The sequence below is a fragment of the Ovis canadensis genome, chromosome 5, assembly GCF_042477335.2.
Source record: "Ovis canadensis isolate MfBH-ARS-UI-01 breed Bighorn chromosome 5, ARS-UI_OviCan_v2, whole genome shotgun sequence".
NCBI classification, from domain to species: domain Eukaryota; kingdom Metazoa; phylum Chordata; class Mammalia; order Artiodactyla; family Bovidae; genus Ovis; species Ovis canadensis.
This window is the reverse complement of record NC_091249.1, coordinates 121103983-121118845: the sequence shown is the minus strand read 5'-3', so window position 1 is coordinate 121118845 and position 14863 is coordinate 121103983. Positions and strand designations below refer to the sequence as shown.

General features: G+C 42.5%; 1 long non-coding RNA gene across 4 annotated transcripts in view; it reads left to right on the top strand.

The window, feature by feature from the left end:
* The window catches only part of LOC138441548 (uncharacterized), a 40256-nt gene that overhangs the window by 5159 nt on the left and 20234 nt on the right, over positions 1-14863 (top strand). For all 4 annotated transcript variants that reach the window (XR_011257405.1, XR_011257404.1, XR_011257403.1 and 1 more), the window contains exon 2: positions 13013-13126. This is a non-coding gene — a long non-coding RNA (uncharacterized lncRNA). The remainder of the gene's footprint in view (positions 1-13012; positions 13127-14863) is intronic.

Below are 14863 nucleotides of genomic sequence, written 5' to 3'. Positions count from 1 at the left end.
TTGCAAGCTCAGCACCTCTCAGGCGCTGAAAGGCTGGACCTTTCTCCTGCGTATTGCTTTTTCTTATCTCTTTTTCAAGAACATTTGAAAAAAACCATGGGAAAAACAACAATCCCAGTCCGGGGCTGCACAGAGAAGAGAGCCTGTGAGTTCTGTCTCTGTAATCTGTGTTTAGTAAAGGAGGTCACGTTTCCTAACTTATTTTCCTAAAACCATGGTGTGTGCGCGCACACACACACACACGCACACACACACACGCTCTCCATCTTTTTTCTGTTAAGGACTCTCTGATCCTCACTCTCTCGGTTTCTTGGACACGGGAATGGGCAGCACAGGACGTGTCCTCCCCGCAAGCCTTGGTCCATGAGTGTATAGAGTTTCAGAGTCACATCATGGTGTGTGTACAGTCTTCTATGCTCCCTCTGACATTTACTGGAAACCGTAAGCACTAATTCAGTGTTGCTGCACAGCCGTTGTAATTCAGGGTAGAGAGTGTGGGTGTCTAACAGGCCTGGGGGCATATCTTACCTCTGTCATTTAGTAATTGTATTACCTAGGGTGATTAACCTCTCTGGGAATCACCTTGGCCCTAAAATAGGGTTGACAATATCTGCCTTGTACTGTCAGGAGAAAGAAGTGTGTCTGGGATGCAGTCTTAATGCTAGACCTCTATTAAATGTCCAATACATTTCGACTAAAAATAACCTTCAGAAAATGGCAATGTTTAAGTGGTATAGCATCCCATCATATAGAAAATGAATGTTACTTTTGAACTACAGCCACTTGAACACACGATCAGATTCTTATCGTGTACCCATAGTCTCTCTGAATTCCAATTTCACATTTGGTCACATAAACGGATATCAAATCATTGTGTTGTACATCTTAAACTTGCACAGAATTTCATGTCAAATCCAGGCCAACGAGGCTGGAAAAGTGATTCCAGCTTCAGCCACTTGAGTGTGATGCCCACCCCTTGCCCGCGTGCAGCGGCCCCTCCAGCGACAGCTCGCTCATGTGGGAATGTGCTCATTTCCGCGCATCCCCCTGTGCCCCTTCCCTCCTTCATGCTGGGTACACGCTGCTCCTAACAGACATACTCGCCTGCTGGCATTTGTGTTTGCATTGAGAATATTCATGGGCTCGTCCCTAGGTGTTTTCATGTGATGTGAAGTGGTTTCAGAATGTTTGCATAACAGAGAAATAAGCGGTTACGCACCCAGTAGATGAATAGAGAGGCTTTTCAGAGATCAAACGTGTTAATGAGGAAGTTGTCAAACTTCACAGGTTCAGTTTGAATCCTCCTGTTATTTGTGAAACCAGGGAAACAGGAAGAATGGATTTGACTGATCACTGTAGATAGGGGGGCTTTGGTCGGAAAGTTATTTCTTTTTAATTACTAACGCTCTGTAAATAAATAAAGAGCCCTGATTTATATATAAATTTTTCATATTAATATCTATAAATACGATTGGTCTTTGTGGTAATTAAAGAGTGAGCAGTGAAACTTTACCAGGTTAGGCTTTGTTTTGTTTTGCAGAGAGGAGTGTTATGGTTGGGCAAAGATCTTAACTGTCATCTCCAGAATCCACTTTTGCAAATTTGAGTAGAAGGGAGCTGGTGAGACGATATTAGACGGTTCACAGGATGTCTGGTGGGGCCACAGGATCCAACTAGAAATCTGCACGTCCATGAACAGCAGCCAATCGCTCCTTTTCTGAGCAGCAATACCAGATTCTAGCACTTGGCACCTGAGATGCTCAGAACAGGAGTCCAGAAGCACTGCCACCCCCAGCCCCCAGAGCGGGACCCTCCCACCTGCTGGCTTCCTAGGAACACCTGCCTCCTCACCTGCTCCCTCCAGCTCTGTCTCCGGATAGCTGGGCCAGGGGAAGCTAGGTCATGCCTGCCCCCTAATGCAGGGAGTCTGGGATTGCAGGCTTGCCAGCTTCCTCTGGGAAGGTGGGACATATAAGGCAGGAAATTATCATAATATGAAGGAAGTGCTTAAACGTGCAGGGAGCTCGAGTGATGAGTATACATCACGGGCCCAGGCATTTGCGTGTTCTGTGTGTACTGACTGTGGATTTCTGGCCCTGGGGAGAAACTCCCCGCTGCCAAGTATGTTTCAGCTCTCTGGAGATGGACTCCGCATTCCTCAGTTCCCAGATGGTTCAGACCCTTTGCTGCCGCAAACAAAACGTGCCACTCGTGAAACACGTACCCTGCTTCCTCCGTTCCTTCCCTCACGGGCATGCTCAGTGTTCATGTAGGGTATTGTGGTGATGAAGGTAAAACTGATTTTAAAAAGTGTGTGTGTCGCCGTATTGGACATCACATGTTGCCGTGTAGCGGCTTATGACCTCACCTCTGGTTTATGGTGTATCCAGTGGTTGGATAACTGTGGTTGGATAGTGAAAGTCACTCAGTCGTGTCCGACTCTGTGTGACCCCATGGACACTATGGAACTCTCCAGGCCAGAATACTGGAGTGGATAGCCATTCCCTTCAATCCAGGGATCGAACCCAGGTCTCCCGCTTTGCAAGCGGATTCTTTACTTGTGAGCCACAAGGGAAGCCCATGGTTGGATAATATAATATATATCCAGTTATAAGTAATTTAGCAAAAGAAAAAGGAGTGAACTGTTTCTTAGAAATGTGATGGCGTAAGAGGGAAACAGGGTGGACGGGTAAGGCAACTAAAAACTGTCTCATAATACAAGAGAGTGTATAATCACAGCTTAATTAGGCAAGTGGCCCTCGGGCAGAATGCTGATCAGCCACTCTAAGTGGGTAAATAGTGACCGGCGTGGCCAATGTTTCCAAATAATAACTATAGAGCCGTTATATGGGAGGAAAACAAATCTGTCCTTCAGTGATATATTTAGAAACTTTATCAGTCCTTGACATTTGTAGCTGAGAAGGATTCAATCTGTTTTGTTAAGTTTAATTGTAGGCCAAATAATTAGTGTATGTAGAGAATTCATGAAGATATGCCAATATGATATCAACAAGAGATGGATAACTGATGTTACTAACGATGAGTTTCTCACTGAACCATCTATATGCCCTGAAAATGCTCTAATACTGCTTAATATATTTTATAATGTCTTTTAAAATTATAAATATAGTATGTTTATTAGAGAAAATTTAGAAATATAGATAAGCAAAAAAAGGGGGCGTGGGAATCCAGAAAACTTCTCATCTTGTGATTTTATTTGCTTTGTTGTTGTTGAGTCTCTAAGTCTTATCTGACTCTCTGCGACCCCATGGATTGCAGCACACCAGGCCTCTCTGTCCAACTCCCGGAGTTCACTCAAACTCACGTGCATTGAGTTGGTGATACCATCCAACCATCTCATCCTCTGTCACCTCCTTCTCCTCCTGCCCCCAATCTTTCCCAGCATCAGAGTCTTTTCTGATGAGTCAGCTCTTCACATCAGGTGGCCAAAGTATTGGAGTTTCAGCTTCAGCATCAGGCCTTCCAATGAACATCCAGGACTGATTTCCTTTAGAATGGACTGGTTGGATCTCCTTGCAGTCCAAGGGACTCTCAAGAGTCTTCTCCAACACCACAGTTCAGAAGCATCAATTCTTCAGTGCTCACCCTTCTTTATGGTCCAACTCTCATATCTGTACACAACTACTGGAAAAACCATAGCTTTGACTAGACCAACCTTTGTGGGCAAAGTGATGTCTCTGCTTTTTAATATGCTGTCTAGGTTCATAGTTTTTCTTCCAAGGAGCAAGCATCTTTGAATTTCATGGCTACAGAGACCATTGACAGCGATTTTGGAGCCCAAGAAAACAAAGTCTGTCACTGTTTCCACTGTTTCCCCATCGATTTGCCATGAAGTGACTGGACCAGATGCCATGATCTTTGTTTTCTGAATGCTGAGTTTTAAGCCCTCTTTTCCACTCTCCTCTTTCACTTCATCAAGAGGCTCTTTAGTTCCTCTTCACTTTCTGCCATTAGAGTGGTATCATCTGCACATCTGAGGTTGTTGATATCTGCTTAGGTTAAGAGTGCGTGGCTTAAACACCAGATGTTTTCTCGTCATTCTAGCAGCTGACAACCCCAGATCACGAGCTGGCCAGTGTAGCTCCTGGTGAGATCTCTCTTCCTGACTTGCGGACGGCCGCCTTCTCTCCGTGCCCTCAGGTGGTGAGCAGAGAGAGAGCCAGCAAGCTCTCTGCTGTTTCCTCTTACCGCCCCAGAGGCTTGCCCTGTGCCCTCATCTAACTTTAAATTACCTCCCGCAGGCCTCATCTCCAAATATTTTCATACTGAGGTTGAGCTTTTGACATATATAAGGTTGGGGGACACATCACAGTTCAGAAGATAACTCCTGTTGAATATTTAAATTCTGGGGGGTTTTCTCATAAGAACAAAAAATTTTGTAGAAAATGAAAGTGGTTTGTAAGTCTCTGCTTGTCATTTAATACCATTCTGAGAATATCTCCCCTTTTGTATAATTATATAATTAAATATATAAAAATATTTCAAATATCTTCAAATGTTATTTTGTAGCATTAGGGTTAATAGTAACATAAAAGTCTACTTTATGTATATATTCTAATTAGTTTCTCAATTCACATACTGACAGACATTTATTTTTTATAATCTGAAAATATTTTAAAACTGCTATAAAAAATATTCTTATAATCATTTCTATGTTGTTTGCCTATAATTATTCTGGGTAGTATAACCTCTGGGGCAAAGGTTTTTAATAGCTTTGCCAAATTTCACTTGAGAAAGTTTATTCCAAGTATATTCTCCACTAATAATATAAGGAAAGCCTGTTTTTGATGTTTTCATCTTTAACCAGTATTAACACAAGGAATCATCATTTTAAAGATTTTGCCAGAGATATGACAGTGTTGTTTTCATTTTTATTTTTTTTATAAAAGGTTTTAATCAACCTTTTTTCGTAGAGGTTCTGTCTATCACTAGAAAGGTCTTCCTTAGTTCAAACTTAGTTTTCACAAGTATTTTAATGTCACACTTCAAAAATGTTACTGTGTGTATGTTTTTATTTTAAATACATCTTGAATTCATTTGAGTTTAAAATACTTTTTTGAATGATTAGCATGTTGTCCCAGTGTTTTCTGAAATTGAGTACAATTATGCATAAAATTTTATTATGTCCTACAGAAAGGAAATATTCTAATTAGTGATATATAAAACTAGGCCTCACTTTAAAGGGTCCTTCACTATAAAATAGTCCTTTTATGGGTTAGACTCTGAGGATCAAGTTATTATGAAGGTCATATGGATTGACACTAGCCAGCTGTTGGTAATGTCATTTTTAAAACATTATGTGAATGTGACCTATGATAATTCCCTGAATGGCGATCCTGAAAATTAAATCCCCACATATACAATTTGGCTCCAGCATGGGAGGCTGCGCATAATTTTCTCTTTAAGCCTACCTCATTCTAATCTTAAAATCAGCAATACAAGACTACAAGCATAATTAGTTTTGAGTGTCAAATTAATCTTTGTTATTTCTTGACATTTACAGCAAGGATATTGTTGCTATTGTAATTCTTTAAACAAAAATAGCTATCTAATAAAATATTTAAGTGCTTTTTCCAGTTCACTTAGAATTTCAAACTGCCACTAGATGGGGTCATTAAGTCTTACCAAACTGGGTCCAATATAATGTAATGATCTTGAAGCAAAAGATGTGTAATGTTTTAGCACTCCAATGCAGGTAATTACTAATGCATCTCCAGAAAACCATGATTTTAGCTGAACTGGAAGGAATGCCAAATTTATTTTTCATAAAAAGTTATGCTAGTAAATGTTACAAGTTGGCTTTAAAACCTTTCTTCTCAAGATGTACATACAAAAACCACTAACACGGTTACGCATATATTCACAATAACCAACTGGAAAACTTTATACAAGAGACAATCCCGTTCACAATAGGTCCAAAGACTATGAAGTACTCAGGAATAATGCCAAGAACAGATGTGCAAGGCCTTCATACAGAAAATTATCAAGCGTTCTTAAACAGCATTAAAAAGTCCTTAAAAAATGATGAGATATACAATGTTCATGGATGGAAAAACTAAATAAGAAAAAGATATCAGCTTCTGCAGATTGCTCTACATATTATCAATATATTACAGTTTCAATCAAAATACTAATACAGTTGCTTGTGTAAGTTAAGAAACTGATACAAAATCTGCATATCATAATACATGACTTGATACATAGTCTGTTCAATTTGAAAAGGAACCATATGGGAGTAACTTGCCTTACATGACTAATGGAACAAAATAGAAATCCAATTTTTAAAAAATCCATGGTGGCATCCAGAAATCAAAGAAGAGAAAATTCATATTGGAAAATATTAAATCTAAATAAGATAAAATTTTTATTTTACATGAGTGAGATAAATTCCAGGACAACTAAGAACCTAGGATAAGGAAGATTCTTTTTTAAATAAGATACAAAAAGCATAAGACAAAATGTGATTAAGTTTCCCAAATTAACTTCTGTGCATTGAGAGACAGCACAAAGAAAAAGGAAAGAAAAGCCCTGAACTGAGATATTTGCAACGCATACACAAATCATATATCCTTCTTACAGATAAAATTTTAAAAAAATAAGCAATCCTATGTAAGTATGACAACTCACAGAGTAGGAAACTTGAGCGGCCAATTAACTGAGGAAAAGATGTTTAAATTCGCTGTTATTGTGGTTTCCTTGCTAAGTTGTGTCCATCTCTTTGCAACTCCATGGACTGTAGCCCGCCAGGCTCTTCTGTCCATGGGATTTCTCAGACAAAATGCTGGAGTGGGTTGTCTACCTTCTCCAGGGGATCTCTCTGACTTAGGGATCAAACCCGGGTCACTGTTGTTAAGGAAATGCAATTAAAACTACAGAAAGTCGCTTGTCAAACTGGTGAAAGTTTACGAATCTGTTAGCTCTAAGCTTTGTGATAATGTGTAGAAACGGTGCCTCCTATGTGTTCAGTGTGCATCCTAGCAGCCTGTACGTTGGTCATTATTTTCTAGGACGACTTGTGAGTATCAAGTAAATGTCAGGATTCTCATCTCCTACTAGCCAGCAATTTCACTTCAAAATGAATATTATAGAAGCAACATGTTTCATAAAAACAAAGATTTGGAAAAAACTAAACATACTATTGGTAGGCGACTGGATACATAAGTGTGGTTTTTATTGTGTTACATTATTTAACAGTTTACATGAATTTAGCAATGTGACCAACAAGCAGGTGCTTGTGGATAGTTATTATTTATAAAACTATAAACAAATTCAGAGCAATAAATATTAAGCTCATGGTCATGTTATTTCTGGGGTGGGTGGAAAGGGAGACACAAGAAATGTCAGCTGTTTCATTCCATTTATAAAAAAAAATTAAAACAAATAGGGAAAATGTTGAGATTTGATAAGTTGGGTAACAAATACATGGGAATTATTCACTCATATATTTAAAATATATTATAAAGAAAGCATTTTCCTTCAACATTCAAGTTTCATTTTTAAGGAAATAAGAGGATTCTGACATGTCAGTTCAGCTATCTTACACTCAGAGTTGCTTTTCAATGCCAGCTTATTTTTGGGGTGGCGGTGATGCAGCATGAGCAATCTAAGCCCCCTGATGGGGGCGATTTGGGGGCGGGATCCAACCCATGCCCTGGCAGTGAACGTCCACATGCTGAATCACTGGACCTCCAGGAAAGCCCTTCTTTGTTTTTTGTGTTTTAATGATTACTTCTAGCATTTTCTCACAGAACTAGAATTTTCTTTCATTTTGGTCTTCCTTTTTGAGAGGCAGCAACATATCTTTCCACTGTTCCCCATCTATTTCCCATGAAGTGATGGGACCAGATGCCTGATCTTCGTTTTCTGAATGTTGAGCTTTAAGCCAACTTTTTCACTCTCCTCTTTCACTTTCATCAAGAGGCTTTTTAGTTCCTCTTCACTTTCTGCCATAAGGGTGGTGTCATCTGCATATCTGAGGTTATTGATTTTTCTCCCGGCAATCTTGATTCCAGCTTTTGCTTCTTCCAGCCCAGTGTTTCTCATGATGTACTCTGCATATAAGTTAAATAAGCAGGGTGACAATATATAGCCTTGATATACTCCTTTTCCTATTTGGAACCAGTCTGTTGTTCCATGTCCAGTTCTAACTGTTGCTTCCTGACCTGCATACAGATTTCTCAAGAGGCAGGTCAGGTGGTCTGGTATTCCCATCTCTTTCAGAATTTTCCACAGTTTATTGTGATCCACACACTCGAAGGCTTTGGCACAAAGAATTTATGCTTTTGAACTGTGGTGTTGGAGAAGACTCCTGAGAGTCCCTTGGACTGCAAGGAGATCCAACCAGTCCATTCTGAAGATCAGCCCTGGGATTTCTTTGGAAGGAATGATGCTAAAGCTGAAGCTCCAGTACTTTGGTCACCTCATGCAAAGAGTTGACTCATTGGAAAAGACTCTGATGCTGGGAGGGATTGGGGGCAGGAGGAGAAGGGGACGACCAAGGATGAGATGGCTGGATGGCATCACGGACTCGATGGACGTGAGCCTGAGTGAACTCCCGGAGATGGTGATGGACAGGGAGGCCTGGCGTGCTGCGATTCGTGGGGTTGCAAAGAGTCGGACACGACTGAGCGACTGAACTGAACTGAACATATCTTTCTCTCTCTAGAGGCATGCAACCTATTTGTTCCCAGAGCCCTGAGGTCTCACTGGAAGCTTTCCCCGAGGATATCTTCTGTTATCTGCTTGGTTATCAGAGCCACTCATCCCGTGCCTACTCTAGCCCAAACAAAAAAAGAGCCGAGATAAAGAAATTATAATTGTATCCTTTGTACAACAAAGACACAGTTCTGCTGACCAGATTCCTCCATCTCATGCTTCATTCTCTTTCACACCATTAAATGTAGTAAATTATGAACCCCATTTGCAAATAATCATATTAAATTATACACTGAGTAAGTAGAAAAAAATTTTAACCACAGTTCTTCAGGAACTTGGATCAGATGGCAAGAGCTACTTCTCTGGCATCGTCATCAGTCTTCACCAAACAAAATTAATTAATTTGCAAAAGGCATTTTTACAAACTGTATAATTGGTGGAAAATTGCTTTACACTGTTGTGTGGGTTTCTGCCGTACAGCAATGCAAACCAGGCGTGATCCTCTCGTCCCACAGGCTTTGAGTGTGTGTCTCTTCATTGTCAGTGGTTTCCAGGCGCTTTTTGAATTCCTCTTTGATTTCTTCAGTGGCCTCTTGGCTATTTAGAAATGTATTGTTACCCTCCAGGTGTTTGTGTTTTTCATAGTTTTTTCCCCCTGTAATTGATATCTAATCTTACAACTTTATAGTCAGAAAAACTGCTTGGTACAATTTCAATTTTCTTAAATTTACCAAGGCTTGATTTATGACCCAAGATATGATCTATCCTGAGAATGTTCCTTGTGCACTTAAGAAAATGAAGTGTTTCTGGATGGAATGTCCTAGAGAGAGCAATTGGGCCTGCTTTGTCCAGTGTGTCACTTAAAGCTGTGTCTCCTTACTAATTCTCTGTCTGGATGGTCCGCTCATCGGCGTCAGCGGGAGGATTGCAGTCTTCCGCTGCTGCTGCGCTGCTGCTGCGCTGCTGCCAACTTCCCCTTTTACAGCTGTGAGCCTTTGCCTCATGTACTGAGGTCCTTCTATGTTGGGTTCATGGATATCCATATCTATATCTTCTTGGATTGATCCCTTGAGCTCTAGGCAGTGCTCTTCCCCGTCTTTTGTGATGGGCTTTACTCTAAGTCTGTTTCATCCGATGCGAGTGTTGCTGCTCCTGCCTCCTAATTCCACCCACGTGGAATCACTTGTTCCAGCTCCTCACTCTCTCTGTGCCCCTAGGTCTGAAGCGGGTCCCTGGTAGACAGCATATATAGAGGGCTTGTTTTTGTATGCATTCAGCCAGTCTGTATTTTTTGGTTGGAGCATTTAATAATTTACATTTAAAGGTAATTATTGATATGTCAGACTTTATTTTGGTGGGCTCCAAAATCACTGCACATGGTGAGTGCAGCCATGAAATTAAAAGATGCTTACTCCTTGGAAGGAAATTTATGACCAACCTAGATAGTATGTTGAAAAGCAGAGACATTACTTTGCCAACAAAGGTCTGTCTAGTCAAGGCTATGATTTTTCCAGTGGTCATGTATGGATGTGAGAGTTGGACTGTGAAGAAAGCTGAGCACCGAAGAATTGATGCTTTTGAACTGTGGTGTTGGAGAAGACTGTTGAGAGTCCCTTGGACAGCAAGGAGGTCCAACCAGTCCATCCTAAAGGATATCAGTCCTGGGTGTTCATTGGAGAGACTGATGCTAAAGCTGAAGCTCCAATACTTTGGTCACCTCATGCGAAGAGTTGACTCATTGGAACAGACCCTGATGCTGGGAGGGATTGGGGGCAGGAGGAGAAGGGAACAACAGAGGATGAGACGGCTGGATGACGTCACCGAATCGATGGACATGAGTTTGAGTGAACTCTGGGAGTTGGTGATGGACAGGGAGGCCTGGCGTGCTGCGATTCATGGGGTCGCCAAGAGTTGGACACGACTGAGCGACTGAACTGAACTGAACTGAAGGATCAACAACCTCAGATCTGCAGACGATACCACTCTAATGGCAGAAAGTGAAGAAGAACTAAAGAGCCTCTTGATGAAGGTGAAAGAGGAGAGTGAAAAAGCTGGTTTAAAACTCAACATTCTGAAAACTAAGATCATGGCATCCGGTCCCATGACTTCATATCAAATAGATGGGGAAACAGTGGAAACAGTGATAGAATTTCTATTCTTGGGCTCCAAAATAACTGCAGATGGTGACTGCAGCCATGAAATTCAAAGATGCTCTCTCCTTGGAAGAAAAGATATGACCAACCTAGACAGCACATTAAAAAGCAGAGACATTACTTTGCTGACAAAAGTCAATCCAGTCAAAGCTATGGTTTTTCCAGTTGTCGTCTTTGGATGTGAGAGTTGGACTATAAAGAAAGCTGAGCACTGAAGAATTGATGCTTTTGAACTGTGGTGTTGGAGAAGACTCTTGAGAGTCCCTTGGACTGCAAAGAGAGCCAACCAGTCCATCCTAAAGGAAATCAGTCCTGGGTGTTCATTGGAAGGACTGATGCTGAAGCTGAAATTCCAATACTTTGGCCACCTGATGCAAAGAGCCAGCTCATTGGAAAAGACCCTGATGCTGGAAAGGATTGAGGGCAGGAGGAGAAGGGACGACAGAGGATGAGATGGCTGGATGGCATGAGTTTGGGCAAACTTCGGGAGATAGGGAAGGACAGGGAAGCCTGCTGTGCTGCAGCTCATGGTGTCGTAAAGAGTCAGACACGACTCACAGTGACTGAACAAGGACAACGTGATCTTACTACCATTTGCTTTTTGATTTGGGGGCTTTTTGTAGGTCTTTTCCTTCTCTTGCGTTTCCTGTCTAGAGAAGTTCCTTTAGCATTTGTTGTAGAGCTGGTTTGGGGGTGCTGAATTCTCTTAACTTTTGCTTATCTGTGAAGCTTTTGATTTCTCTGTCAACTCTGAATGAGATCCTTGCTGTATAATCTTGGTTACAAGTTTTCCCTTATATCACTTTCAGTATATCCTGCCCCTGCCTTCTGGCCTGCAGAGTTTCTGCTGAAAGATCAGCGGCTGACCTAATGGGGAGTCCTTTGTGTGTTATTTATTGCTTTTCCTTTGCTGCTTTTAATCTTTTTTCCTTGTGTTTAATCTTTGTTAGTTTGATTGATGTGTGTGTTGGCATGTTTCTTTTTGGATTTGTCCTGTATGGGACTCTCTGGGCTTCCTGGACTTGGGTGGCTATTTCCTTTCCCATGTTAGAGAAGGTTTCAACTGTAATCTCCTCAAATATTTTCGCACACCCTTTCTTTTTCGTTTAAGTTCAAGCACGTTCTGAGAGATCTGTATCTTTCCCTCCCACCCCCACGTCTTCTATTTTTGACGCAGCATTTAACATCTTCACGTGTTTACCCCTCACTGCTCATCGTAGTTGCCGCTACAATTTTTGCATTTCAATTTTCATACTAGCTCATTTTAGTGACTGAGCCTAGTCTTTACTATTTATTTACTTTTCCTGGTGGAATTTTCACTTTCCTATAGATTCTTACTTCTTGTTATAGCATTTTCTTTTCCACTTACCGAAGACCCTTTACCATTTCTTTTAGGGTAGGTTTAGTATTGATGACCTCTTTTAGTTTTTGCTTGCTTGAGAAGTTTGGTATCGTCTTTCAGTTCTCAGCAATCATCCTGCTGCGACGAGTATCCTGAACTGTATGCTCTTCCCGTTGGCGCTTTGAATATGTCACAGCAGTCCCTTTACTCTTGCAAAGTTTCTGTAGAAAAATTAGCTGATAGCCTCAGGGGGGTCCCTTGTATATGACTTTTTGTTTTTCTCTTGCTGCCTTTAGAACTCTCTCTTTAACTCTTGTATTTTAACTGGAACATATCTTGCTGCGGGTCTGTTTGTGTTCACCTTATTTGGGATCCTCTGTGCTTCTTGTACCCGGAGATATATGTTTATCTATATATAAGTGTATATATCTCTATAGGGCTCCTTGGTGGTTCAGATGGTAAGGCATTCGCCTGCAGTGCAGGAGACCCAGGTTTGATCCCTGGGTCAGGAAGATCCTCTGGAGAAGGGACTGGCTACCAACTTGGTATTCTTGGAGAATTCCATGGATACAGGAGCCAGGCAGGTTTTTATGTATATATGTATGTACGTGTGTATGTGTGTGTGTGTGTGTGTGATTCTTCAGATTTGGGGAGTTTTAGCCATAGTTCAACCAAAGACATGTTTGATAACCTTCTCCGTCTCTTCTTCTGGGACTTCTATAATATATGCAAATATCTATGTGTTTGCTGTTATCCCATAGATTGCTTCGAATGTGTCTTTTTTTAAATTTGATTTCTTTTGCTATTCTGACTCAGTGATTTTTATTATTCTATCTTCCAGATCACACACATTCTTCTGTATCACTTGCCCTGACTGTGTGCTTAGTCATATCTGATGCTTCACGAGACTTTGGACTGTAGCCCACCAGGCTCCTCTGTCCATGGGATTTTTCAGGTAAGAATACCGGAGCGGGTTGCCCTTTCCTTCTCTGCGGGATCTTTCCAACCCAGGGATCGAACCCGCATCTTCCGTGTCTCCTGCGTTGCAGGCAGGTTCTTCACCTGCTGAGCCATCAGGGGAGCCTTAGTCAGCTCCTGACGCGTTCTAGTCTGTTCTTATTTCAGCGTGTACTTTCACTTTATTTGTTGTTTTCTTTCGCTCTGACTGCTTCTTTTGTCTTCAGTTCTGAAGCTAGCTCTTTATATCCCTCGTTCCCTGATAAAATTCCCACTGTGTTCACCTATCTTCCCTGTATTTTATTGAGTATCCTGTGACTAATGCTTTGAATTCTTTATGTAGTAAACTGTGTAATTCTGTTTCATTATTCATTGTTTTCAGGAGTTTTCTGTTGAGCTTTCATTCGAGATCAGTTCCTGAGTCTTCTCATTTTGCTTAACTTTCTCTGTCTTTCTGAATTTAGGTAAAACAGTTACTTGTTGCGGTCTGGAGGGCGTCTCTTTATGTGGGAGTATCCTTGTGCCCTTCTCATTCCCCAGTGCCTTTGGTGGGAGAGCTGGATTTGACTTGAGAATAAGTCATATCTTTGGTCAGGGGTTACTGGCATCTGCCATCTTGGTAGGAGGTGAGGCTGGCGATGGGCTGGGGCTGAAGCCGAGTGTGGATCAGGGTTTGCCCACCGCTCGGTGGCCAGGACTGCTACACCGGGGGTAGGGTCTGATCCCAGCCTGATGGAACAGAATCTCTGAAGGTCAGGTTGGGTCCAGCTCTGTTCCTTTTCTTAGCTAGTTAGAATAGAAAAAAGGAGTCCGAAATGGCAGTGGCTAAAAGTTAAGGAAGGAAAAGCCTGCGAAAATAGAACAAAGCAAGTTCCGAGGACCAGAGTGAGGGCTTCGGGTGAAACACACAGCAGTCCTGGGTAGCCCAGTTTACATAAGGCAGGCCCAGGGGGAAAGCCTAAAAAGACGAGCCAAAGTCCGGCCGGGGCCTCTTTCTTCTCTTCACATCTTTTGGGTCAGCATGCCCTCAAACCTGGAGCATGTATTTTCCTTTATTTTCGAAATAAAACTGAGCTGTAACACTGGTCCATCGCTTCCAATTTTTGTTGTGATGAGACAGAACCGAGGAGATTACACACTCCCCCGACGCTTTCAAGTGCATGCTCTCCCCTCGCCCAGCAGCAGTGCCCCTGCCCCTGAGGAAGCGTTATTGGGGCGAGAAGGGTGTGTTCAGCGCTTGGCTGGTTAGGGGTGAGGGCTGTCGCGGGCCAACAGCAGACAGAGGTCCAGACTGGCCCCAGTGTTTCACTCGTGAAGTGCCGGCAACGGCTGCCCCTGCCCTGCTCACACACGGCTTGAGGCTGGAGTCGCCTTTGCTGCTCACGAAGGATCACTCCCACAGCTTGTCTCTGCCACCCCTGCACTGAGGGACAGGGGCGCTGCCCAGGCTCCTAGCGTGCACGCGGCATGGACTGCCTGCAGAGAGGGCAGCCGTCTGCCCTCCCTGCATCGGTGCCAGCACTGGCTGCCCCCATCCCCCTCGATGCCTCCCCGGCGCTCAGCCACCTCTGCGGCCCCTGGCCAAGCTCCCCCTGAGATGCTGTAGCCCTCAGCCCAGTGCGGAGCTATGATGTGAAGTAGGCAGGGCTGGAGCACTTGCCAGCTTAGGAGGGGCATGCGCTGGGGCTGGCACAGGACGCCACAGCCTCTGCAGCAGCCCACAGTCTGCCCTGTA